Below are 26,064 nucleotides of genomic sequence, written 5' to 3'. Positions count from 1 at the left end.
TTTATTTTTTTGAGAGAGGTGGAGATAGCAATAGATATTGGGAGAGAGCATGAGCAGGGAAGAGAGAGAGAAGCCGACTCCTCACTGAGCAGGGAGTCCAATACAAGGCTCTATCCCAGGACACTGGGATCATGAACTGAGCCAAAGGTAGATGAAATGCCTAATCAACTGAGCCACCCAGGTGCCCTGAAACTGCATTTTCAAAGAGATATGACATTGTCAAACAAAATGTAACATAATGTTGAGACAGTGAATTACTTCAGACTAGTAATTTGGAGTCCAATAGATGCCAAGGATCACTGTGTTTCCTTTGAAAATCTGAGAAATCCTGAAATGCCCCTATAACTGCTCTGGTTACCCTAAGGTAACTTGGCACCCAGTTTGCGAACTCTTACATACATATCTATCAAGTTTGGTCTTCCCAATAATTCAGAGTTATGTATAATTCTTTAGACTATTTATGAGAGAAGGAAATGGATGCTGAGATTAGATACGCAATTTCACTAAGGTTACACAGTTAGTAAATAGTACACTTAGGTCTGTTTGCCTCCAAAGCTCAGTTTTTCCTCTGTTGCTGGGGCAGGCAGACTTGATTAGCATGCAATGTCCAGTCCTACCTCCTTTCAACATACCATATTTCCCTGCACTGCTGAAAGCTAAATGAAAAACCACTCTTTCCAGATTCCTGTGTGGCAAAGGTTCAGCATCAAAGGAGGACTTGCAAATCACATGTACTCACAAGAGATTTTAAAGGGGGAGTAAGATGGAGGTCATCACCAGGCCTGAGATGTGAGCAGTTTTTCCTACAGTGTCATTCCAGCAACTTGACTTAGGCTTGACTATCAAGATTATTAAAGCACTGAGCAGACTCAGTGTCCCTTTGCCCAATTAACACATTTCTGGAGGTCAAGGTGGTGACAGCAACGGGAGCTTCCTTGGATTGCAGCCACTGAGGTATGTTCTTGAACTCAGTTGTTTCAGTAGCTAGTTCCACATTCCTCACTTTTTTGACTGCGCAGAAATAGCAGCTCTGGGGTGTGGGGGAAGAAGTGTGATTCTTGTGATGCTCTGGGGCATTTCTAGATATACAGCTACTGTCCACACTTCCAGCCCTTTTAATACTTTAGAAAGCCCTGAATTCCCTGTTAAAAGATCTTTAAAAATCCTTGAGTGATATATGTTTCCTACACATATGTCTGAGTGATATCATTATATTGTACATACATAATAACTTATGAGAGAATAGCTATTACACTTGTAGTAAAGAAATAGAAAGCATAAAAGAGCATTCCAGCCATCATGGCCTGTGTGTTTAGAAGACTCAGATAGAAGGAAATTTAGAAACATCTCACAAAGTTAGCAAATTATATTCTATGAAAGTCCAGTGGCTATAAAAGAACACTGCTGGGAAATTAATGGGCTACTTCCTTTTTATGCTTTTAGAATTTAAGAAATAGTTTAAATAGGTGGTTTAAATAATAAACTTTGCCATATTCATACCATGAGCTTTTTTTTTTTTTGAGGGGGGATGTATACATACATATACCTAGATGGTGAACTCTATAATTAACACTTATGTTGCCAAGAAATGGAGGCTCTATTTTGACACAAATAAAATAGATTAATAAATCAAATTTGGCTGATTATCAAAAGAAGGTATTCCTCTCAATATCCTACAGTTTGAGAACGCCCCAAGGTTCTATATGGTCTTAAATCTAGGAAATTATCTTTCCTTAGAGGTTATTCCCAACAAAATGAATTGAGTTGTGCCTTGGTGATTGATCTCACCAAAGAATGGGGCAGCCTCTCTTTAATATCCAGTCTAAATGTCATTGAGACCTAAGTTTGCCTTGTAAATCATAGAAGAACAACAGAGATATGTTTGCCCTGGGTCAGTGGTATCAGTCAGGGCCTTGGCAGGAAAATGCAAATCACTCTCAAAGAAGGAATTGAAGAGGGTTTTAATGAAAGCCCTATTTACAGTTAAGGTCAGGGTTAAGAGAACCAATCTGGGTTGGTGAAAGTCTTGGGGACTAGAGTTGTAATTGGCTATAGCTTCTGCCTGGCGTGCCCTCTCTCCCTGCTAATCCAGACCTAGAGGTCATCACACCCCTCTAATTTCTGAAAGGACAGGGGAGAGGGAGGTTACTGGGCTATGGAGAGAGTGCTGGTCACAGGAGAGGATGCACCTGGCATATGCTACATTTAAGAAAACATGAGTGACAAGGCTTTTTTAGTTTTTGCTTTCACTAACTCCATGGGGAAGCTTGGAAAGATGTTTATTCGGTGGGTCCTTCAATCTAAGGTGTCAGCAAGCCAGCCACCACTCTCACTTCAGGTGCCCATGGCAGACATTGCAGAGCCCAGAGGCAATCTTAGATCACAGATAAAACATTAGAACCTTCCTCAATATAGCATGCCAGACAGCCACTAGTAAGGAACAGGTTGGAGGCAGAACATGAGATTCATCACATTCACAATCACTGAATATTCAACTGGTCAGCAATGTGTTGAAATCAAGTGAACATCTGGGTATTTAGCTTGTGCCTCACAATATATAAAGGATTCTGATAAAGAAGAGAAAGCCCAGTATAGAGCAGTTCATTTAGTTGAAGGACTCAATAATGTTTTCCTGAAAATTAGCAGACTTAGAGGTGCCGATAGTAAACTTTTCATTTATCTGCAAGACTTGTGCTAAAAGGGGGGCAGCTAAGTTTACTGTGGCTCAGAGGAAAGAACTAGAGCCATGGGGGAAGAAGCATCCAAGAGGGGGGCATCTATCAGCTGTTTAGTGTTCAGAGCTAACCAAAAATGGTGTAACTTTTAAGTTCAGTTGAACCTGGATGAACCTGTCTCAGGGTGTTTTCAAATAAAACAATTTCTGATTTAGGAAAGTGGGTAGGCTAGAGGACTACTAATATCCATTCCAGGTGTACATTTCCATAGTTCTAGGCCATTCTGTGTGTTTGGTGGTACACACCAGGTCTCGGAGGGCAGCTTAAAGGAAAGCCATACTCATTCGCTTGGGAATCTTCAGATGGGTATAGCATTGGCAAATTCCCATACAATCCATTTGCCAGCTTTATTTTATAATGTGTCAGCCAGAAAGAACTCCCCTAGCCAATACTTTGTGCCCTCAAAAGGAAAGCTCACGACACAGTAAATTATTGATGATGCTGCCAAAAAGGAATTTCACTCTCAGATCAAATTTGGATTAAATGTAGTAAATCCACAGCATTAGTTTTTAATAACTAAAAAGTTCTGTAGATGTGCTTGAAGAGAATAAAACTACCCCCTTTAAAGGTCTGTTTGATGTAACACTTGAAAGCTGAGATGCAATCAATCATTAACAATGTTTAATATTCTCTACCTTCTAGAAATACAATACCGTCAAGGTGCTGAGGTGCGAAAACTGGCCAAAGTTCAAATCTCATATTAGATGAAACCACTTTTGAAGTATCATTTTCTTACCCACATTCAGTTTAGCTGTTTCTTCACTATATCACCTTTATTCATCACTACTTAGTTAAATAAAAAGACTTTGCCTGATACATGGGTCTCTAGGCACAAGTAGGGGGAAAGAGGACACGGTGTAATATATACAAGAAAAGCCAAGATTAGAGCTCCCAAAAATGACCCAGCAGCAAAATTGGATTTAGTGGTCTCTGTATGGAAGGACTAGGTATTTATTTAAATATGAGCAAACAAATTTCTGCAAAGGTGCCAGAAAACCTTTTGGGGGGACAAATTTGAGGGCCTGTATTTTGTCTTATTTATCTGTTTCCTCAACTCAGCCCAGGCCTCAGAACATAATGGGGATCAATAGATATGCAGTAAATTGGATAAAATATGAACTCCCAAGTCCTCCTTCCTCTTTGCTCCTCAGAGTATTCAACCCATGAGAATTTTCTTTCTTTCTTTCTTTCTTTCTTTCTTTCTTTCTTTCTTTCTTTCTTTCTTTCTTTCTTTCTTTCTTCCTTCTGTTTTGTTTTTTTTTTTCTTTTTTCTTTTCTTCTTTTATGAGTCTGTCTCCCATGCTAACCTGTGAGGTCCCTCATGGCCCAAAGCATGACATATTAGGTCACTGATTCCCAGTGTCTAATTCAGTGCCTGCTGGGCACTCCTTTAGTATTTGTTTCCTCAGTGAGATCACACTCATATACTCAGATAGGTTTTACTGAAGAACAGCACTGGATGATAAAGAACAATGGCTTTCAGAGTGGCTGGAGTCCTAAATCGGCCATTTACTAACCTTAGAAACTATAGAAATATATTTATCCTCATTTATAAAAGAGAAAGAATAGTCATTTAAGTATATGATGCTTGTCATTTACAAAGTACTTTCATACATATGTTATATTCTATGTAGTGTTTATCTTCCCAGTTCTACCCAAATGTATAAAGGAACAATTAAGAATGCCCCACACTCTTACATTGGAAATATCATATAATCCTTTTTTCCTCCCTCCTGATTCCCATATACTTGCCAGCACACCTCTTCCTGCAGATGTAGGAACTGCTGGCGGCCACTTTCCTTTCAGAGCAGACCTGATGCCAGACTTGACCTTCCCCCCACTTCACCCTTTGTGGATCTCTTCTCTCATTAGATGTCATTTTTATCTGTCCTATTTGCCTGCACACCCTACCTCCATTTCCTTGCTTGCCATGGCCCGTTGGCTCAGTGATGGAATTTCAGACTACTCATATGGACTTTGATCTAGCTTTCCCCTAAGTTACTCCTTTCATGATCTGTTTATGGACTCCACACATAGAAATTAGGAGCAAGAGGTGCCTCTCTGAGCTCCTGGGACATTGAAATTTCTACAGAAGCATGGTGAGATGGGCATCATTTCCCCATTCTTCCAATGAGGAAATCAAGGCTTGGGACAGTAATGCACCTTGTTTAAAGACATGGAGCTAGTAAGTGACAGATCTGGAATTGGGGCCCAGGTGCCCTGAGACCAAATCCTGTGCTATTTCCCAAGCTCATACTTCTTGCTCCTACAGTGGACTGTTACTTTGTTCTATGCACTTAGTACTTCAATAGTAAAAACAATGCATCATATTAAGTGTGGTGGTAAAAGTTCTTTTCTGTAGTACTCTCTCATTCCTAAACCTGCCAGATGAAGTGAACTCTGATTTCTCAGAAAGAACAAAGCAGAAATCATCACCCTATACTATGGAGGCAGCGTGACATGTATAGAGAAAAAAGGCTTAAGAAGCAGCCTAGACAAATCACAGTACACTAGCTTGATGACCTTGAGCAAGTTATTAACTCCCTGAAGGTATTTTCTTACGTAGAAAATGAGAATAATATGTGTCAAATAATATGTCTTATTTCTCTGGGTGGTAAGGAATGAAAACCATATTTTTAAACACCTCGGCAACTCAACAAATTTAACTCGTGATCTTTTCTGTTTCCTAAATGACTATTTTCTTCTGCTGCCAATAAAGAATATTTTTAAAGAAAGTACTTATTCTGCCATCAAATTCTAAATCTTTCAATTATGGAGTTCCAAAGAAGGCTGAATTCTGCTTTGTTTGGGGGTTAACACCTTCATATAAAATGACATTTATTGGGAAGAGTTGAGATCAAATCAAGGACCAATCTAATTCCTTTTTTGTGGATTCATTATTCAAGGAAGAGTAGAACCCACTCACTGCCAAAGTCCTGAGTAGAAGCATAATTTCAAAAGCTAAACCGTCTTACCACATAAGAGCAATACAATTGTAACCTCAGAGTTATTCAACCTCAGATGGAGAGAAATGACATAGAAATATGAGTTACATAAGTGAGGAGCCCTAAGCCAGCTTGCAATATTTTCCAAGAATTTCTTTATAAAAGCCATGGAAAATATATTGAACAGCTATTTTGGCCTTAACAGTGTGTGTGGCAGAGCACCTCACAAAGTCTTCTGACGAGTTTTTACTGCTATGTTATTCTAAGATCTGTGCTTTATAAATTTTTCATAGTCGATTAGATTCAGAAGGACCCTCAGACATGATCCCAGGCAATATCCTGCTCAGTGGAGGCACCTCATCTTCAGTCTCAGTCTCCATGGGCTGCTTGAGGAAGATGGAGGAAGGGGTAAAGAATGGCAGTAGTTAGTTCTGGAACAGTCTACCTCACGGGGTTCTACTAACATTGAATGAGTTTACAGTAGCACTCTATTCGTCCAAATGTTAGTTTCTCCAAGAAAACCAGCACTGAACTCAGTTACAAAGACACTTGTCCAGGTTGTGCTGCTTTGTAAGTTTTCTCCTCTGCTTCTCTATGAGTCTGTGTCCTTGGACAGGACGCTGCCCTGCCTCCTCTTCTTTCATTTTTCTTTACAAGCTATTCATATTCATTGTTTCAGTCTCCAGCTCTCTGCAGGTGATTTTTAAATCTGCAGGTCAAGGGCACCAGGGTGGCTCAGTCGGTTAAGTCTCTGACTCTTGATGGAGCTCAAGTCATGATCTCAGGGTCATGAGATAGAGCCCCACAATGGGTTGCACACTGGGTGTGGAACCTGCTTAAGATTCTCTTTCTCCCTCTCCCTCTGCTCTCTCCCCTCTCTCTAAAAATAAATAAATAAATGTAAATATGCAGTTCGGAACTCTCTTGAGAGCCCAGTGTTATAGATCTGATTTTTGAACACCTCCATCCAACACTGAACAGAAAACTTCAAAAAAGGAGTCCAAAACTGAATTCCTCAATTTACCCCCAATCTTTTTCTCCTCTTGACAATTGTCAAATAAATCACTAATGTTAATTATAGTTTTTTTAAACATACCTAAGTATAGAGTCAAAGTAGAGACTTAAACCATAATTAAAGGGAATAAGAATTCTCAAAAGTATTTGTTTTACACTCAAAATCAGAATAATTTACATTTTCTTTTTTTTTACATAAACTTTTGGAAGTATAACTTCTGTGCAAGTGGCCTCCTTTTCCAGAACATAATAGAATAACAAGAAACCTATATACTCTTCTCCCTTAAATGACCTGAGATCCTGGAAAAAATAAATGTAAAAATGTGGTTCTCAGACATTGGACAATAGGCAGCACAGGACAGAGAGAAGGGAAACAAAGCTGTGATTGTTCAGCTTACTGCCTAGACTAACAGCACAGGTGGGGAAAGCTCAAATAGGTCAGAATCTGGCAAGCAAAAGTAGCTAGATTTTGAGGGACACAGCACCAGAGTGGAGGTAGGTACACCCAGAGAGAGCTCCAGAAATCTGCAGAAAGGTCCTTTGAATTATTGGCTGAGTACCATTTTATGCATGCATGAAAAGAAATTACCAAAGTCAGGAAAGAGCCATATAGAGGGCTGAAATAGTGTGTGTGTCAACCAATCAGAATTGAAAGACACTGTAATGGTTATGATACCAGGTCAAGTTCTTAGAAGGGTATCACTGCAGCACTAGGACTAAACTAGCTCTACATGTAAAGCTACTCTGGATGTGTAACAAAGCTTAAAAAGCAAACACTGAAAGGATTTAGTTGTTCCAAGTAACTGCATGTGAGAATAAAATCCAACACTATATAAAGGAATGTAACAAAACTCAGCACCTAACAATATAAAATCACAATATCTGGCATCCAATTAACAGAGACCATAATCAGGGGGAAATTAATCAATAGAAACAGCCCCTCATGTGACAGAGATGATGAAACCAGTAAACAATATTAACATGTTCCATATATTCAAGAAGACAGCAAACACATAAACAGGAAGATCAAAAAAATATATAAGATATAAAAATAAGACTCAAGTAGCATTTCTAGAAATAAAAATATAATATCTTTTTAATGAATTATTTCCATAAAAGAAAAATTAATATGAAGATCTAACATTTAAAATTGCCCAAAATGTGGGGCACCTGGGTGGCTCAGTTGGTTGAGTGGCCAACTCTTGATGTTGGCTCAGGTCATGAGGGTTCCTGGAATCGAGCCCCACATCAGACTGTGCTCAGTGGAATCTGCTTGAGATTCTCTTTCCCTCTCCCTTTGCCCCTCCCCCTGCTCATACTCTCTCAAATAAATAAAGTTTTCTAAAAAATTGCTCAAAATGAAACACAAAGAGAAAGAGAAATGAACAGAGCATCAAGACAAAACAAAGAAAATAACCTTCAAAATGAAAGATATTGTCTGAAAAATTCAGGCCAACAAAGCAGTGTGAAACTCATTTCCAGCAGATCTGCACTGTAAGATATGTTAAAAAGAAATACTTGAGGCAGAAGTAAAATGTTACCAGATGGAGATTCAGATCTAATTTTTAAAAATGAGCCCCAGAAATGACAAATATATTACTTTTTTTCTCATTGTTAATTTCTTGTTAACAATTAACTTTATAAAATACAAAAATAGCATGAATTGTGTTATTCAGAGCATAGGTAGAGTAAAATGTATGACCATACTAGCCCAAAGTATAGGAAGGGCAAATTGAAGTATGAGGGTTCTTACAGAGCACATCAAGCAGCATAATAATAATCTGAAGGTGAACTGTACTGAGGATAATTCATCAAGAAGAAATATCAACCCCCCCAAAAAATGCAAGCATGTAACACCGGAGATTCGAAATATATGAAGCAAAAACAGAATTGAAAGTAGGAACATAAAAATCCACAACTATAGTTGAGAGTTTCAAAACTCTGCTCTCAGCTAGTGATAGAAGACAGAAAATCAACAAGGAATTAGAATTTTTAAGACAGAAAGAAAATCACCAAGGATATGAAAGACTTGAATAACACTCTCAACCCACTTGACCTCAGTGAAATTTATTGGATACTCCACCCCAACAGCAGAATACAAGTTCTGCAACAAGATTGATCATATCCTGGGCTACATATCAAGTCTCAATAAATTTAATCAAACATATGTTATCTGACCACAGGAATTTAAACTAGAGATGAATGTCAAGAAGATATCTGAAGAATCTCCAAATGTGTGGAAATTAAGCAACCGACTTCTAAATAATCCATGAATGAATGAAGAGATCTGAAGTGAAATTAGAAACTATTTGGAATTGAATGAAAATGAAAGCACAACACATCAAAATTTGTAAAATAGTTTCTAAGCAGTTCTTAGAGGAAATTTATAGCACTAAATGCTTATGCTATAAAGAAGTGTCTCAAAATGATCTAAGCTTCTACTTAAGAAGCTAGGAGAGAAGAACAAATGAATTTACATATCATTAAATGCACTCATTTTAAATGTATGGTCCAGTAAGTAATAATAAAAGTATATAATCCGTATACCACCATAACCACCCCAAAATACTCTTGCAGTTAGATTATTCCTACCACCACTATTAACTACTACCATCCTAAGGTGACAACTGACCTGCTCTCAGTCATTATAGATGACATTTCCCTATTATAGAATTTCATGAAGTGCATTAATATGGTATGAACTCTTGCATTTCTGGCTTCTTTTTCTTAGCATGTTTTTGAGATTCAACCTTGCTGTTGTGTTTCAGTGATTTGTTCCCTTTTTTTGCTGAGTGATTTCCCATTATGTAACTATATCACAATGTGTTTATCTATTTGTTGATGGACATTTAGATTGTTAAATTGCACATTTTTATTATTATGGCTAAAACTGCTATGAGCATTTGGGAACAAATGAATCTGGGGCTTCATCTGAAATTGCATATTTGCTTGGCTTTCTCTCCTTTCCTATTATGGTTCTCCTATTCCTTTACTGGTACCTCAGGGATACTTTATGAATTAATCATTTGCACCAGAATCCTTGGCACAGAATCTATTTCTGAAAGAACCCAACCTAAGACATCACCTGAAGCAAATGCATTTCAATATGTGCTTGTCTTTAGATCCACCCTGCCACTCATTGTCTCCAACACAGTCCAAGCAGGGAATTGCTGTCTCTGCTTCAGGAAATAGCATCATGCTTCTCACATTCACAGGAACCAGGGAGCATGCATAGAGATGGACCTTGAGGTGTGGGATCTAAGATGGTGGACTAGGGCAGCCCCGGTGGCGCAGCGGTTTGGCGCCGCCTGCAGCCCGGGGCGTGATCCTGGAGACGCTGGATCGAGTCCCACATCAGGCTCTCTGTATGATGCCTGCTTCTCCCTCTGCCTGTGTCTCTGCCTCTCTCTCTCTCTCTGTCTCTATGAATAAATACAAAATCTAAATAAAAAAAAATTAAGATGGTGGACTATAAAATTGGATAAGTGAGGATTTATTGACTCAAGATTCAACATTCTTGCAAGAATATATGCAGCTAGTCCCAGTTCACTAGCTTGAACCTGACACAGAACAATAATGAGATGAAGATGCAAGAATTGGTTTAACATACCATAAGGAAAGTGGTCAGAAAGTCAGGGAATTGAGAATATTAAAATGGATTTATTAGGAGAGAACAGAAATTCTACTGTCTGTGTTTCCAAGGAGGGCCTCAAGGATATTCACTTTCCTAAGACAATATACACTAGCTAAAAAAGCTATTGGCATTTTTTAGAAACTCAGTGATGACTATCTAGTATAGGTGAAGGTGGACAGAGGAGGTGCTGCTGGAATGGTAGAAGCCAGGAAACTGTTCAACCATCAGAGGCAAAGTGGCCACAATTACCAAAATGGGCAGCAATCCTGGAGTGGCCAGTAGGATGCTTTGACTTGCAAAGATCTGTGGCAATACATAATACATCTTGAAATTCCTAGGAGTGAAATAGGTGAGCAACAGACCACGGTGATGTTCAATGTGTATAACTGGGGTGGGCGGGGGGCGGGGGGGAAGGCTGGAAAGCAAAAATCTGATTTCATTTGCTGCTGTGGAAAATTATGGTCCCCGACCACATTTCCAGATCTAAGACTGTTCACAGAACCAGCCCCTATTGACAGAAGAGAAGTCCTGGTCCCATTGTTGAGGGTCCCTACAATATCACAAGAATATATGACAAATATTTTGGTGATTTGTTCATAAACATGTGCAATTTTTCTGGAAACAAGGTATTGGGAAAAGAATACATAGAATTTTCAAAGAATATTGTATAATACATCAGAGATGAAACACATGGATAACAGTTTAGATTTTCCCAAAAAGCAGAGCTTGAAACAGGGATTGCTTATAGGTAGTTTATGGGCAGAAGAAATATCAAAGAATCAGAGTAGGGCCAATGAGAATAATGTAGCAGAAGAAGAGGGAAAAACCAATCCAATGATATGTTACCAAGCTAGTCTCTAATGGGGGCAACTATTGCTTTATCCTGCTAGAGATCCTCTGAAGAATAATTTAGAATGAACCTCCAAATTGTCTACTGAAGAATGAAAGAGAAATATTATCTGCCAGTTCTCCTCCATTTGTCAAGGGTCACCTTATGGGTGACCCCTTACTTTGTTGTTCTCTGCATCAGAATGGCTCACACAGTTTCATGTGTGTGAGTATCTCAAAAGGCAAGTCTGAGAATACCCTGGGCAGAAAGCAAGAGATACTCAGTGCTCCTTGAGCAGTAGGGACTAGACTTTGTTTTATTAACTCTCATACAGAGTTATGGCTGGCTACCTCTCTGAAGGTGACTCCACTAAAGATTGGATTTGCATTTCCTCTGTCTTGGAGATGAGGTGAGCATTATTTGGCTCCATACTGCAGAATGGGAGCCAGATATGAGGGCACTAGAGGCACTAGAGGATCTTAGATACAAGGGGTGGACTGTATCAGATATCTCTTACACACTATTTCAGATCCCCTTAGCCTTGTTTATCTCTTAGTCCAGCAAGCACTGTTCTGTGTAGTCTCAGTCTGACTTGTTGCCAGTGCCATCTGACAGAGCCTCACGTCAGAACTGCACCTTTCCTTCCCTGAAGCTTCCTTCTCAATCCTGAGGCATGAAAATGAAATGTGCTGGGGCTATATGCAGCATCCACATGTGCCAAACCCAGAAGTAAGGCAAAGTTAACACCTCTCAGGGTGAGACTTTAGCAAATGCAGATAGACAGATGTGGATAAACTCTTCTTCTGACTCTCCTTGTTACAGATAATATGGAAATGCATCACATATGACCCTCAATAAGTCCTGTGGGATCAGACAACTAATAACCTCTAGCTGTGACCCACTCAATAACACATCTTTTGGTTGTCTCTCTCTGCTTTGCTCCCCAGTGTAAAAGAGCCATTCTATGGGATTGTAGTCCTTGCACTTCCTACCAAATCATTCATCTTTTAGCCACCACCTCAAGCTCTGAATGTTGGAGAATCCAGGTGCAGCAAGGGGTGACAAAATTATCATTACTTCAAGATGATGATTGCCTATCTAGAAAACCAAAGAGAGACACCAACAGCAACAAAATTCTAGTAACAGGACTCAGTACATTGGCTCACAATAAAATTATGCAAAAATGAATAGCTGTTCTATCTATGCATATTAATGTTAAAACATTGAATTGGAAATGTACTAAACCAAATGAGGACACAATGACTACATTCTGAGCCATAAAAGATATGAATTATTGGGAAGACATGCCATGTTCCAAGATGGAAAGAATTAAATGGTATAAATATGTCAATTCTCCACAAACTAATCTGTACATTTAATGAAATTCCAACTAAAATTCAAATTCTTTAACCTAACAACTTAAAAGATATCCAAAAGATAGCTGAGAAAATAAAATCATGAAAATAGCCAGCGACATTTTTAAGAAGAGTAATAAGAGATGCCTGACTCTAATTGATATGCAAGTTTGCTATAATGCTATGATTTCAAAATTGTGCATAACAGCTTTAGATAGTTCAGGAAACTGGCCCCAGTCGAGACAGATGTAATATATGTTAAAAGTGGCATAACATATCAGTTAGGATATGTTAAGATATTAGTGGATAGTTTTTAATAATAATAGCACAATTGGTTAGTCACTTGGGAAAAGAATACATCTTCCCCTCCTTCATAGAGAAATAAGTTCCAGATGGAATAAGAGCATCTTAGTTTGGTGTGCGTTCCTTCATAACTTTATTTTGGCATTTACTTATGCATTTGTCTATTTTACATTAAGGATTCCTTGTCTAGGAGGTTCTGCAGTTTGAGTTTGCTTTCTTTATTATTAGTTACCTCTGGTGTGTGGGGAAGGGACTGAATTTGAGAGTGAAGAAAAGGGACCCCTGGGTGGCTCAGTGGTTGGGTGTCTGCCTTTGGTTCAGGGTGTGATCCCAGTTCGGGGATCAAGTCCCACATTGGACTCCCTGCACGGAGCCTGCTTCTCCCTCTGCCTGGGTCTCTGCCTCTCTCTGTGTCTCAAGAATAAATAAATAAAATCTAAAAAAAAGAAGAGAGAGAGAGAAGAAGAAAAAAGGGAGGTTTATGTAAGTTAATTGATTCATTTAACACTTGCCTATGTGCCATGTGCCAGGCACTATCCCTGGTCCTGAGGATATAGCAGTGGACCTCCACATGAACTCTGCCCTCATGCAGCATGCGTCCAAGTGGGGAAGTGTGAGACCATAAACAAAATAAATGAGTAAAATGTACTTACATGGTGAAAAATGCTACAGAGGAAAATAAAGCAGAAAAAGAGATAAAAAAGGAAGACTTCACCAAGCAAGTGACATTTGAGAAAAGATGTGACAATGGTGAGGGAAAGTCCCATGTGGATATGGGGTATATTCCCAGACAGTGGAACAGCCAGTGTAAGGAGCAGGAAGTGGGCCTGGCATGTTCCTGGCTCGGGTGCTGTTCCTTGGAGAAAGAGTGGCAGGGGATGAGGTCAGCAGAATAAGGCATTCCTTACAGGACCTTATAGAGTATTTGAGGACTATGCTGTTTCCTTTGAATGACAGAGCAATCTGTTGGAATGTTTAAAGCCAAGGACAGACATGATCTACCTTAGTTTTCTTGACAGGATTACTCTGTGGTTTCTAAGCCAAGAATAGCAGGAAGGGAAACCAGATAGGGGACTATTGCAAACCTGGAGAAGGGAGATGATGGAGGTTGGGACCAGTGTGGTGGCAGGGCAGCTGGCATAAAGCAATTGGCTTCTGGACATATTTTGAAGACAGAGCTACGGGATTTGTTGATCAGTTCGACAAGGACTATAAAAACAAGAGGGTCAGTAAGGCTCTAACAACTTCATTATGAGTGATATGCAAGGTGGATATGCCTTTAATAGAAATGGAGAGGCTGACAGCAGAGGTAGGTTGTAGAGGAGATGGCAGGGATTAGTTTTGGGTCTGTTACATTTGAGATGCTTGTTAGATATCCAGGTAGAGGTTTCAAATAGGTAGCTGTATGACCCCCCTGGAATCCAGGAAACAGGTCAGGAATGGACATATAAATTTGGGAGTCATCAGGTCATATTTTAAGCCATGAGATTGAATTAGATAACCAAGGGAATGAGGGCATGTTTTGGTGATTCTGCCCATAAATATTCAAATTCTTAACTATATATATAAATATATATATATATGTATATATATATATATATGTTGTATAATTGTTCAAAACTGGTAAAGCACTGAAAGAAAATATATGCAAAAATTTATACAACTGACTATAGAGTAAAACGTTCTGAGCTTGATACCAAAGGCACAGTTATGAAAGAAATCACTAACGGATGAGTACAATGATAATTTTTTAATGTTCTAGCTATCACACATGGCATATGTAAAAATAAGAAACCAGGGATGCCTCGGTGGCTCAGTGGTTGAGTGTCTGCCTTCGGCTCAGGGCGTGATCCCAGAGTCCTGGGATTGAGTCCCCCATCAGGATCCCTGTGGGGAGCCTGCTTCTCAGTCTGCCTATGTCTCTGCCTCTCTCTGTGTGTCTCTCATGAATGAATGAATGAATGAGTAAATAAATAAATAAAATCTTTTAAAAAAAGGAAGCAACAGGTTATTGGAAAAACCAGTTTCAATATGCATGAAAGCACAACATACAAATTAGTAATTTTAGTATGTAAATATTTTCTAGCAAATCAGTAAGAATAAGATAAATGCCCCAATGGGGAAAAGTAAGTATAGATCTGAATACAAAATTCGTAAAAAAAACCCAGAAGCCATCAGTAAGTATACAGGAAGCATATAAACTAAAATAACATTTTCACCCAAATTGGCCAAAAAGAATTTTTATGTCATACCACCTACTTTGGGCAGGGGTGCTAAGAAATATGTGTTCTTTATACATTTACTGTAAATTCACATTAAATTTTCTGAGACTGACGTGGCAGTCTCAAAGAGCCTTAAACTACACATATTTTTTTACTAGAGTGTCTACTTCTTGCAATCTATCTGAAAGAAATGGGTCATTTAAAAGGAAGTGAACTGTAATATTTTAAATTGGGAAATGGTAGATTAAGGAAACTTAAATGACTAATATTAGATATAGCTAAGTAAATTTTGCTACATCCATGTGATATACTATCATAGCCATGAAAATCATGTTGTAGAATGATTACAAAAATATTCCCACGGGTACACATTCTCTTAGTTAAACAGACCTGATAAGAAAATGAAGGGTGGAGTAGCTTTCCATCAAAAAGCTATATATATATATATATATATATATATATATATATATAATCTGAATAGAACAATCTAAAAGAAGATATATGAAAATACCACATTCAGTTTTGTCTGGGTGATGGAACCACAAATTATTTTATTTTTTCCTTTCTGCTTTATTGTATTCTCTCAATATTTTACCAAAATAAATGTTTTCCTAACTTTGTGTGGTTAAAAAATGAAATCTACATAAGGAATAAAAGAAGAAAGTCCAACAGTCCTGGTTGCCATCCAATATTATATAATCCTGGAGTGCTTCAAAACCACGCAGTGATGTGCTGACAGCCTGTCCAGATGTCTGGGATGGGAGTCACAGAACATCTTTGTCCTAGCAGATTGAATGGCTGGGCACACAAACAACCCGCTCTTTATTTTATTTATCTGTACTTTGACAAGGCAATTTTCCCTGTCATCATCATTATGCTTTTCTGTTACGAATTCAAGACACTTTACTGTGTACTTAATATACTTTATGGCATCCATGCAAATATCCTTCAAGTTGAGTGTTAATATTTCATTTGACTAATGAGGAAACCAAAGTAAGAAGACTTTGAGTAAGTTGCTCAATGTAATTGGCAAGTAGGGAGCAGAGCCACATTTCAAAGGCTGGTGTCTTTACCTCCAAAACGTCTCACTATATAGTAAATTCTTATTCTAAAGAGAGTGACCTGAAAGATGATTTAAGTGATGAAAAGACATCGGTTAAGGGCAGCCTGGGTGGCTCAGCGGTTTAGTGCCGCTTTCAGCCCAGGGTGTGATCCTGGAGACCTGGGATTGAGTCTCACGTCAGGCTCCCTGCATGGAGCCTGCTTCTGTCTCTGTCTCTGCCTCTTTCTCTCTCTCTGTGTCTTTCATGAATAAATAAATAAAATCTTAAAAAAAAAAAGAAAACTTTAAAAAAAAAAAAGACATCGGTTAAATGGCAATGAATCTTATTGTGAAATAGTTTGTCTCTTTTCAATTATATTTCCAACCTGGTTAAATCAAGAAAAAAATATCCAGTTTTGTAAGAGCCTACCCACAAAATCTCTTTAATATTTGCTGATGCTCCTTTTTCTAATACTAAGAGAGCAGATCTAATGCCTAGAGGCTACTTAGAATTTAATAATATTGCTTTGTCTTACTGCATTTAGTATGCCTTCTTTTTAGAGCAAGAATACTGCTTTTTCCACTCAGAGTTGTAATACAAATTTTATTTTTTAAATAAATTTACATTTTTCATAAGTAGATTTAAAGAAAATATTCAATCATTACCAATATAAATAGCGCGCGCACACCCACACACAGAGTGTATGTATTTGCATATTTGCATGTATGTATTTGTGTGTATATATATATATATATATATGTATATATATATATGTATGTTAAATGCAAATTCCTGGAGCTTGGAAAATAATTGAAACACTATGTGTGGCCCTTTGTCACAATTTTAGAAGTTTGAAAAAGGACATAGTTAACTTCTTTAAAACGCTTATGTTGATGGCTTGGTATCTTCTTATGTGATTCCACTTAATTCTTAGAGTTGTTCTGTGAGATTGGCACTAATACCCAGCTTACAAATTTGGAAATTGAGGCATTGTGTGCTAATGTAGCCTCAGGATACCCAGCTAGTAAGCGGTAAACCTAAGATCTCAACTCTAAGTTTTGGGTCCCCAAGGACTCAGTTTTAGACTACACCATCCAAGGAAGATAGTTAATTGGTCTGCTTTTTGCAATTCTTATACAACTGTTAAGCCATGAACATGCAGGAAACCCAAGAAAACCTCAGTGTAGGGGAGGCTGTTGTTGACCATAAGGCTTTACAAAGTGGATGTGGTTGATTTGGGCTTCCAAGGACAGGTTAGACCCCAGGAAGAGATTCAAGTGCATTTCAGATGAAGCAACTGAGGTGACTTCCATATCACAAAGGCTGGTTTCTGAAAGGCAATGCCTTACAACCCTACTGCTTTGTCCCTGCAAATGCCCAGAGAGGGGAACATTTTAAACTTCGTCAATATTTCACATCTTAATGTGAATTTTCAGTACTCTGCTGAAATCAGGTTGGAATAATGGAAAATATTCCAAGATCTGGGAGGTCATCAAAGCACAAACACCACCAAATAGGCACTGTGGAAGCAATGAAGCTAATTGTCCAGTTTGTCTTCATTTTGATAATTGCCAACTCCATACCCATGTGCTTGTGTATAGGGCTTTTTTTTTTTTTAACCAGGGTTACCCAAATATCAATGATGCTCTCTGCAAAAATCAGGACAGTGGTCTGGCTCATATAAATCTCCTAATATGTTTCTCACTGGGATAATATCAAAAAGGAGTCTAAAGACTTATAGGACTTGACAAAACACATGATTCAAACTTCTGGCCAAGATTTCTAGCCTGTGTGCATATAAAATTCTAGTCAGGGAAACAATGACCATCATGGGCCTCTGCTGGCAAAGGTTCCATGTTTATTATTGGGAAGATCACTTACAGCCCCAGGGAGGTCACAGTGTTGACCTGACATGCTTCCCATCCCATCTCTTCTTTAGCTGGTCATTCAAGCCATTTAAACCTGACACATCAGATCCTTTCGTCCTGAAAACCAGATGTGCTCAGCTGGAGAGAGGAAAGGTCTCCTCTGTGCTCAACAGAATCCAAATCTGTGCAGTGAAGAGAGCCAAACTGACAAGCAGGCAGGGTTTGTCTCCCCACCCCCCACCCCTTAGCCTCTGCCTCCTTCCTATTCCCATACTGGCCCTGGTATTCCACCTAGAAAGAGGGCCATGATTCATCACATGCTCAGGTCTCAATAGCCCCCCAAATCCATCTGTTTTATCTCTGAGGTGTTTATTGAATATGTCCCCCATTCTCTACCCCACCATGACTCCTGACCTCACTCACACTCTCATCATTACTGCCTTAGATTAGGAAAGAATTTCCCAATTGACCTCCCATCTCTCTCCCTCAAAGACAATTCTCTGTATTCTAACAACGTTTATCAAAATAATAACTAGCACAAGTTAACTAGCACAAGAGATCGCAGCAGCCATTGCCGAGAGTCTGCTGTCAATGTGCTTCCTGTGAGCTTTTTACACACATCCTTTTTCCTGTCTTCCCTTCCCCTGCTCCCAAAGCATACCCTCCTCCATAGCTACCCTGAGCTGTTCCCACTTCTTCTGGATGCTTTACATAGTCTACCTCTGTGACCCCCAGAAAATCACTGTCAGCACTTAGGACCCCATTTCCTCCAGCGTAAAATGAAGAGACTCCATCGCATCTAATGTTAAATCCTGTGGATTTAAAATTGCTGAGTTTTCTCTTTCTCTTCCTTGTTGGTCTCTGTGCTTCTACGATGGAAGAGAAGAACACCAGTCAGATATTTCCCTGATAACCCCACTTTAGTCTGCTTTAGGAATGGCTCCCCTTCCAACCTGATTTCCCAGATTCCTGCCTTTCACTGTGGAGTCTCTGGCTCCAACTGCATTAGATTAAAGGTGTGATACACCACTGGATCCACATGAGTTTGTATTTGTCCTACTGGCCTCATATAGCTCAGTTGTGTCCCCATGTTCTTCAAGGTTAGTGATACGCCTATTTGCTTCTTTCCATGGATACTCTCAGCTGCCATTAACAACTAGGGAAACATAGATGGAGAGTCACATTTATTACATCATATATTTTTTAAGATTTTATTTATTTATTCATGAGAGGGAGAGAGGCAGAGACACAGGCAGAGAGAGAAGCAGGCTCCATGTAGGGAGCAGATGCGGAACTCGATCCCAGGTCTCCAGGATCATACCCTGGGCTGAAGGTGGTGCTAAACCACTGAGCCACCCGGGCTGCCCTATTACATCATACTTAAGAGAAGGAGCGCTGCAGCCTGACAGCTTTAGGTTCCATTCAAATCCTGATCCTGCCGTTTATTGGCTGTCTACCCTTGGACCAGTTACTTAATCTCTCTGGTCTCAATTTCCTTTTCTGTATAATGGGGAAAATATCAGCTACTTCACAGTTTGTTATGGGGATTACTTTGGTTAATACAAGGCAAGTGCTTAAAACAGTGCCTAGAACACAGCTGAGTGTTATCTCTATGTTTGCTGTTATTAGCTAATAAGAATTAATTTCAAGATTTTTGCTAGAATCACAAGTAATAACGATAATAAAAACAATAATAGATATTAATTATTAAGTACTTGCGAGATGCTACCAATTTTTACATGATGTTTCCCAATTCCTGCCAGTGATGTTTTTCATTTTGCAGATAATAAAACTGATACAGAAACTGTCTCAGTACCTTGCTCAAAAAGAGAATATGTTTTTGAAGCCAAGACTGAGATCCAGGTCACTCTCGACTCCAAAACTCATATTGTTTCTGTTGTATCTGCTGTGCCACGACTACTCCTCCTCTAACTGCTTTCAGTTCTATTTTTCTGCTGAGCCTCAGGAGCTAAAGCTCCCAGTCCGGCACTCTCCCCTGTGCTGAGCAACCACACAGATACTGCTGTTTATGGGTTATACCCCATAGGCCACTTCCACCTCACATTCCAGAGTTCTGATGGCCTCTCGTATTTCTCCATCAAGGAAGCCTTCTGTAAGGTAAGAGCAGTATTTTTATAGGGTTAACCTTGACTCTACCTGGATATGTCATTATGGAAGCAATAGCCTTGCAGGATTCTCCTACTTCAAGGGGCGCCTTCCTTAGAATCCTTGAAAAAGAATGATTGGCCCCACGTGAATCACTTAGTTTGCCATTCGGGGTTCCCCCATACTCCTGCCCACCACTCAAAGCCCCTACTCATTGGGAATGGTCTCCACCTGGAACTCCTGGGCACACTCCCCCTTGCAACAGTGCTGTCCTCCCTTTATGGGCAGCACTAGATGAAGGTAGGGAAGCCACACTTCCCTGTACAGCCTTTTACCTCTATTCTCCATTACACCATCCTGAAAGGCCTCTCTAACTAAATTAACTGTCATGTGGAAGGAAGCACATGGTTTATGTAATGATCCATTATAATCTGAGACAGAATTACAAAAAAGGTAAACCCTTCACAGGTTTGGTAAACCTCTGTTAAACACACTCAGCTTCTCACTCTGTGCTGCCATGTCTACCAGGCTGCATGATAACCTTCTGCACCAGGTCTCTACAGTACGACTCCTTACTCTGTCCCTTGCTCTAGAGAAACATGGTGACCCTCATCAACAGCTTCTATCATCCCCATCATCTCCACAGATTATCTCTAGACACAGTAATCCCACAGTAGTTCACTTACCCTGTGGTTCACCGGGAGATAGTCCAGGGTGGGCTTTGGCTCTCAACATTTGAGGTTACTTTGATGCACCAAGCCATCCCCATATAGGTTTCACCAACCATTCCCCAAAACAGGCAAAAAATCCGAAGTCTTACATACACACTGATATCTCCAGTGAAAAATAAACTAGGAATCAGGGGCCATGAAGATGGGGAGAATTAAAGCAGAAGGATCTAGTGCTAAAACACTTGTTAATTGCTGATATTAAAGGATTCCAAGGATAATGAAAAGGGTGCATGCTACAAATGGCAGTCCTGGAGGGGGATCAGAACCTGTGGATCTAGGATCACAGACTCAAACCTTTGAGTCAATAGCATTGTAACAACTGCCTTGCCCCTTTCCTCCTTGTTTTTGATCTCGTATCCTGAGCTCACTACCTACTGCACTGCGGGCTGGGCCTACTGTAGGTAGGCCCCATAGCCCTGTAGCGATCCTTGCATAAAGAGATTCCTCAGTTCTAAACTATTGTGCCTGTCTGAAGATATCCATGACAGTGTGCAGCTTGAGGATCAAGACCCTGTCATCTTTACTCTTTTGTTTTGTATCTTTGCACTCACTGGATGAAAGAATTAATGAACTAAGGTATGCCAAGTAGAAGCCTGGATCACCTACAAATCTGTCTGAATTCAGAAAAGCAAAGACAATCAGATTCTGAATTTCTCTTTTGAAAAAGTGTTCAGTCCCCACAATAGTAATTTGATCTTTAAAAGTGATTTTTCCAGTGACAAAGATGATCACTAATAAAACACATTTGATCATGGTTATTGAAGCCCTATTTTTGGCCATCCATGCAAACAAAGCCCAAAGTTACTGTGATAGAAGAATTCCACCTGCAATTTGAGATGGATAACCAGAACTGCCACTTGCTAGTTACATCATCTGAGGCATGATATGCAATTGCCTGAGTCTTTTAAAAAATTTTTTTAAAGATTTTATTTATTTATTCATGAGAGACACAGAGAAAGGCAGAGACATAGGCAGAGGGAGGAGCAGGCTCCCTACAGAGCCTGCTGCAGGACTTGATCCTGGGCCCTTGGGATCACGACCTGAGCCAAAGGCAGACACTCAAACACTGAGCCACCCAGGTGCCCTGCCTGACCCTTATTTTTGTTATAGAGTGGGGGTACCATTATGTTGCTGCCCATGGAGTTTTGCAATGTCCTAAAAATGGGGTCAAAATCATTGTCGTTCCTTTCTGACACAGAAGTTTTGTGACTCCATGAAGTTTTAAATGTAATAATAGTAGTATATAGGCCATGTCAATTGAGCTGATAGGAGTAATTAGAGAAGACTAAGGGTTTGGTGAAAGCAAAGGCTATAGATGCAGGCAGGCTCTAAATTCTGATTTCCACATTGTCAGCTGTATATGTCCATACAGATTATCTAACTTCTCTTGTCTCATTTCTATCACCTGTATAAAAATATTTTGTTTTACCAGATTATAAAGTTTAAAAAGATAGTCAATATATTTTTATGTAACCTAAGACCTGGTTTCCTTCTACCCTCTTTCCTGATCAACTCCTCCTTCTGATCAATATCTCTTTCAATCTAATAAAGAGATCTAGGGAGTGTGTTTTTAGCGAATTTTATGAAAGACATTTATTAGGCCATAAAAAACAATGTTAACATTTTTACCCACTTGTTGGGACATGAAGTTCTACAATCTCTTTTTATGGGTAAGCTTGTTTTTCTTCATTTTTTTTCCTCTCCTGAACTCAAAGTTAGCCCAAATATGGTAACAATAAATCATTCAGACTGGGTTAATACATGCTGTTATAGGTTTAGATACCTCTCATTCCCCTTACTCATCTCTAAGACAGAAAAGGAGTTAGCAAACCTTCATTAGAATTGTTGTTTTGTGCCTTAAACCCTTGAGTACCATGTAATGTGATCTCTATTTTCCTTACCTTTCAATTCTCTGACTCTGGAGAAACCACAGCTCTGCTGGTTTTTGTGGAACAGACCACAGCAATGTTTTTTAACTTTGCTTAATTTTCCTTCCATCTGTTCTTTCCTCAGAAAGCACTTGCTGCTTCTCTGTCTCCCTTCAATAAATGCCAAGTGCTGTAGGTTTGTTTCTTCTCTTCTTCAGTCAACCCTAAGTGCCTCCTCTGCCTGCAGCTTTGACCTGTTTTTGTGGGCTCATCTTCCTGGACTCAGGGCTATAATTCTCTCAGAGTCTCTGAAGTTTTATAATTCAAGTGATGAGAACCCACTTTTTAAAATCAGCTTTGAAAATGTTCCATCTTGAGGTAAATTTCATAAAATGTTGTAAGAACTGAGATTTCAATAGACAAATCCTTTCTCTTTTATGCCTTCATAGCCAGTGGGAGGCTACATTAGACCCTATCCAGAATAATTCTTTTAAAAGAGGCAACTTGAACTACTACATACGCTCTTAGCACCATGATCTTGAAAACAAAAGTTGATTGGATCAGTATCAAGAGAAATTCCAAAGTGTAGATATCTCAGTTGATGGAAGTAGTGGGCGATAGTTCAAGCCATACAAAATGGCTTCAAGTGGTTCAGAGCTATAAATAACACTGAATCACATGGTGAGAAAATTATTCAACACCTCTCTGAATTTCCTAATCCCTCATTTAATAGGGAGATAACAAGCATCAAACCCAGAACCTCAATAGAAAACAACAGCATGTAGCTAGAATTTCAGAATGTTTCTTTAACTGTAAGTTTTATGGTTTCCATTTATCTTTTATCATTGCTTTTATATTTACACTGACTTACTATTCATGATAATAATATAAACTGCCCTTATAAAATATATTTCAGGTTAAAAAGATGACCCAATTCAAAGGAAAATATTTTTTAAATACTAGTGTGATACACCCATGTAGTAAAAATCATGAAAGTGACATGGAAATGACTGAAGTTAAAAAAATGTCAGTTGAATTGAATATATGTGGATCTTGGAAGGCAACTGGAGACTTGATTTTTTTTAAGATTTATTTATTTATTTGAGAGAGAGGGAGAGAGAGAATCTCAAACAGACTCCCTGCTGAGCACAAAGCCTAATGCAGGGCTTGATCTCATGACCCTAAGATCAGGACCTAACCAGAAACCAAGAGTCTAATGCTTAACCAAACTCACCACCCTGGTGCCCCCAGAGACTTGATTTTAAATCCTACCTACCCAACTGACTCTTAACTATAGGAAACAGAGGGTTGCTGGAGGGAGGTGGTGGCGTGATAGGGTAACTAGGTGATGGGCATTAAGGATGGCACATGTGATGAGCACTGGGTGTTATATGCAAATAATGAATTACTGAACTCTACATCTGAAACTAAGGATGTACTATATGTTGGCTAATTGAATTTTTTAATTTCCAAAACTTAGAAATGGAAAAAAATCCTACCTCTCCTACTTATTATCTATATTTATAATACAGTAATATTAGTAAATAATTTACTAATTTACTCTGAGCTCTTGTTTCCTCATCTTTAAAATAGGGGAAAGCCCTATTCTATAGGTCATTTAGAAATGAAATAATATATATAATATGTGCTTAGTATATATAGTTCCTGACAGTACAGAGTAGAAACTCAATAACTGACTTCTTCTCCCTTTAAATTCTTATTTTATACTTGTAACTTAATTTTTTTAATTTATTTTTTTATTGGTGTTCAATTTGCCAACATATAGAATAACACCCAGTGCTCATCCCATCAAATGCCCCCCTCAGTGCCCATCACCCAGTCACCCCCACCCCCCGCCCACCTCCCCTTCCACCACCCCTAGTTCATTTCCCAGAGTTAGGAGTCTCTACTCAGCCATAAGAAATGACAAATACACACCATTTGCTTCGACATGGATGGAAGTAGAGGGTATTATGCTGAGTGAAATAAGTCAACTGGAGAAGGACAAATATTATATGGTCTCATTCATTTGGGGAATATAAAAAATATACTTGTAACCTTAAAAAAATTAAAGTATTGGCTAAGGATAATGGAACTATGTACCATTTCTGAGACAGTTAATATATATTTAATGAGTTACAAAAATATGTAGCTATCATTGCAATATAGACCTATGGTTGACTACTAATTATACCTCCAAAGAGCATAGGGAAAAAACTTATGCAAGAGTTGAAGAAAAGTCTATGTCGGGGTTCCCATCTGAGTCAACATGACCCACTTCCAACACTGTTTTGTCCTGCACCACCACCCTTTATCCTCACTTCACTTCTATCTCATAGTGACATCATCAGTCACATACATCTACAAACCAGAAAGCTAAAACAGAGGCTTTCTCTGTCTCTAGTCTGTTTCTGTCTCTTTCTTTCTCTCTCCTGTTGTCTCCTCCCTCCTTCCTCTACAATCTCAGGTGCAATCCATCATCAAGTCCTGTCTCATTAATCTTCCAAACACCCTTTGCACTGTCTCTATAACCACCACTTTCTTGCTCATAGCAATAAACTCCTAGAAGGTCTATTATATTCCCATGGCTTCTCCACTTCACCCTTTTGCCCCTCTCCAAAGCCTCCAACATTTCAAATGCTCTACATGATTTGTTCCCTGCCTTTTCAATCCTTGCTCCAAACCCCTCTTTCTTTACATCCAACCTCTACACACACTATTCCTTTTCCCTAGCCAGCTCTATGTCCTTCCCATCCCTCTGCCCCAATTCCCTTCCAGCATCTATTCATCCATCAGAACTCAGATCAGGGGTTCCTTCCTCTGTATAATCTTCCCTGACCCTTGACCAAAGCCCTCAATTAAGTCAAACATATTAGTTATCCATTTTCTTTCTTTCATAGCACTTATCTATGGTTAACCTTTTAAAAATATTTATTAATTTCTGTCTTGCTACTAGACATAGTCTAGGACAGAATGGTATTATATGGTGTTGCTCAACAGTTTGTGACCAGGACCAAATGAGTGGCTGACACATAATAAGCTCTCAGTAAACATTTGTCAATGAATGAATGAACAATTTGTTCTTACCACACTAGGTTTTCTGTTTATTGTTTTAATTTTTTAAGATTTTATTTATTTATTCATGAGAGACACACAGAGAGAAGCAGAGACATAGGCAGAGGGAGAAGCAGGCTCCTTGCTGCAGGGAGCCTGATGAGGGACTCGATCCCAGGACCCCAGGATCATGACCTGAGCCAAAGACAGGCAGTCAACCACTGAGCACCCAGGTGCCCCTGTTTGTTGTTTTAATATTTTAAAACATGTATTATGGTAAAACACACATAACACGATATGTGCCATTAGCAATATTTAGTACATTCACCATGTTGTGTAACAATTACCACTCTCTAG

The 26,064-nt window shown here is 39.1% G+C and overlaps 1 long non-coding RNA gene across 1 annotated transcript in view; it reads right to left on the bottom strand.

Annotated features, from left to right (window-relative positions):
- The window catches only part of LOC106558829, a 35,275-nt gene extending 11,981 nt beyond the window's left edge, over positions 1-23,294 (bottom strand). The window contains exon 1 of the long non-coding RNA XR_005359746.1: positions 22,687-23,294. This is a non-coding gene — a long non-coding RNA (uncharacterized LOC106558829). The remainder of the gene's footprint in view (positions 1-22,686) is intronic.
- Positions 23,295-26,064: the final 2,770 nt, after the last annotated feature.

The sequence above is a fragment of the Canis lupus genome, chromosome 5 (genome assembly GCF_011100685.1).
Source record: "Canis lupus familiaris isolate Mischka breed German Shepherd chromosome 5, alternate assembly UU_Cfam_GSD_1.0, whole genome shotgun sequence".
In the NCBI taxonomy this organism is placed as follows: domain Eukaryota; kingdom Metazoa; phylum Chordata; class Mammalia; order Carnivora; family Canidae; genus Canis; species Canis lupus.
This window is presented reverse-complemented; position numbering and strand designations above follow the sequence as displayed.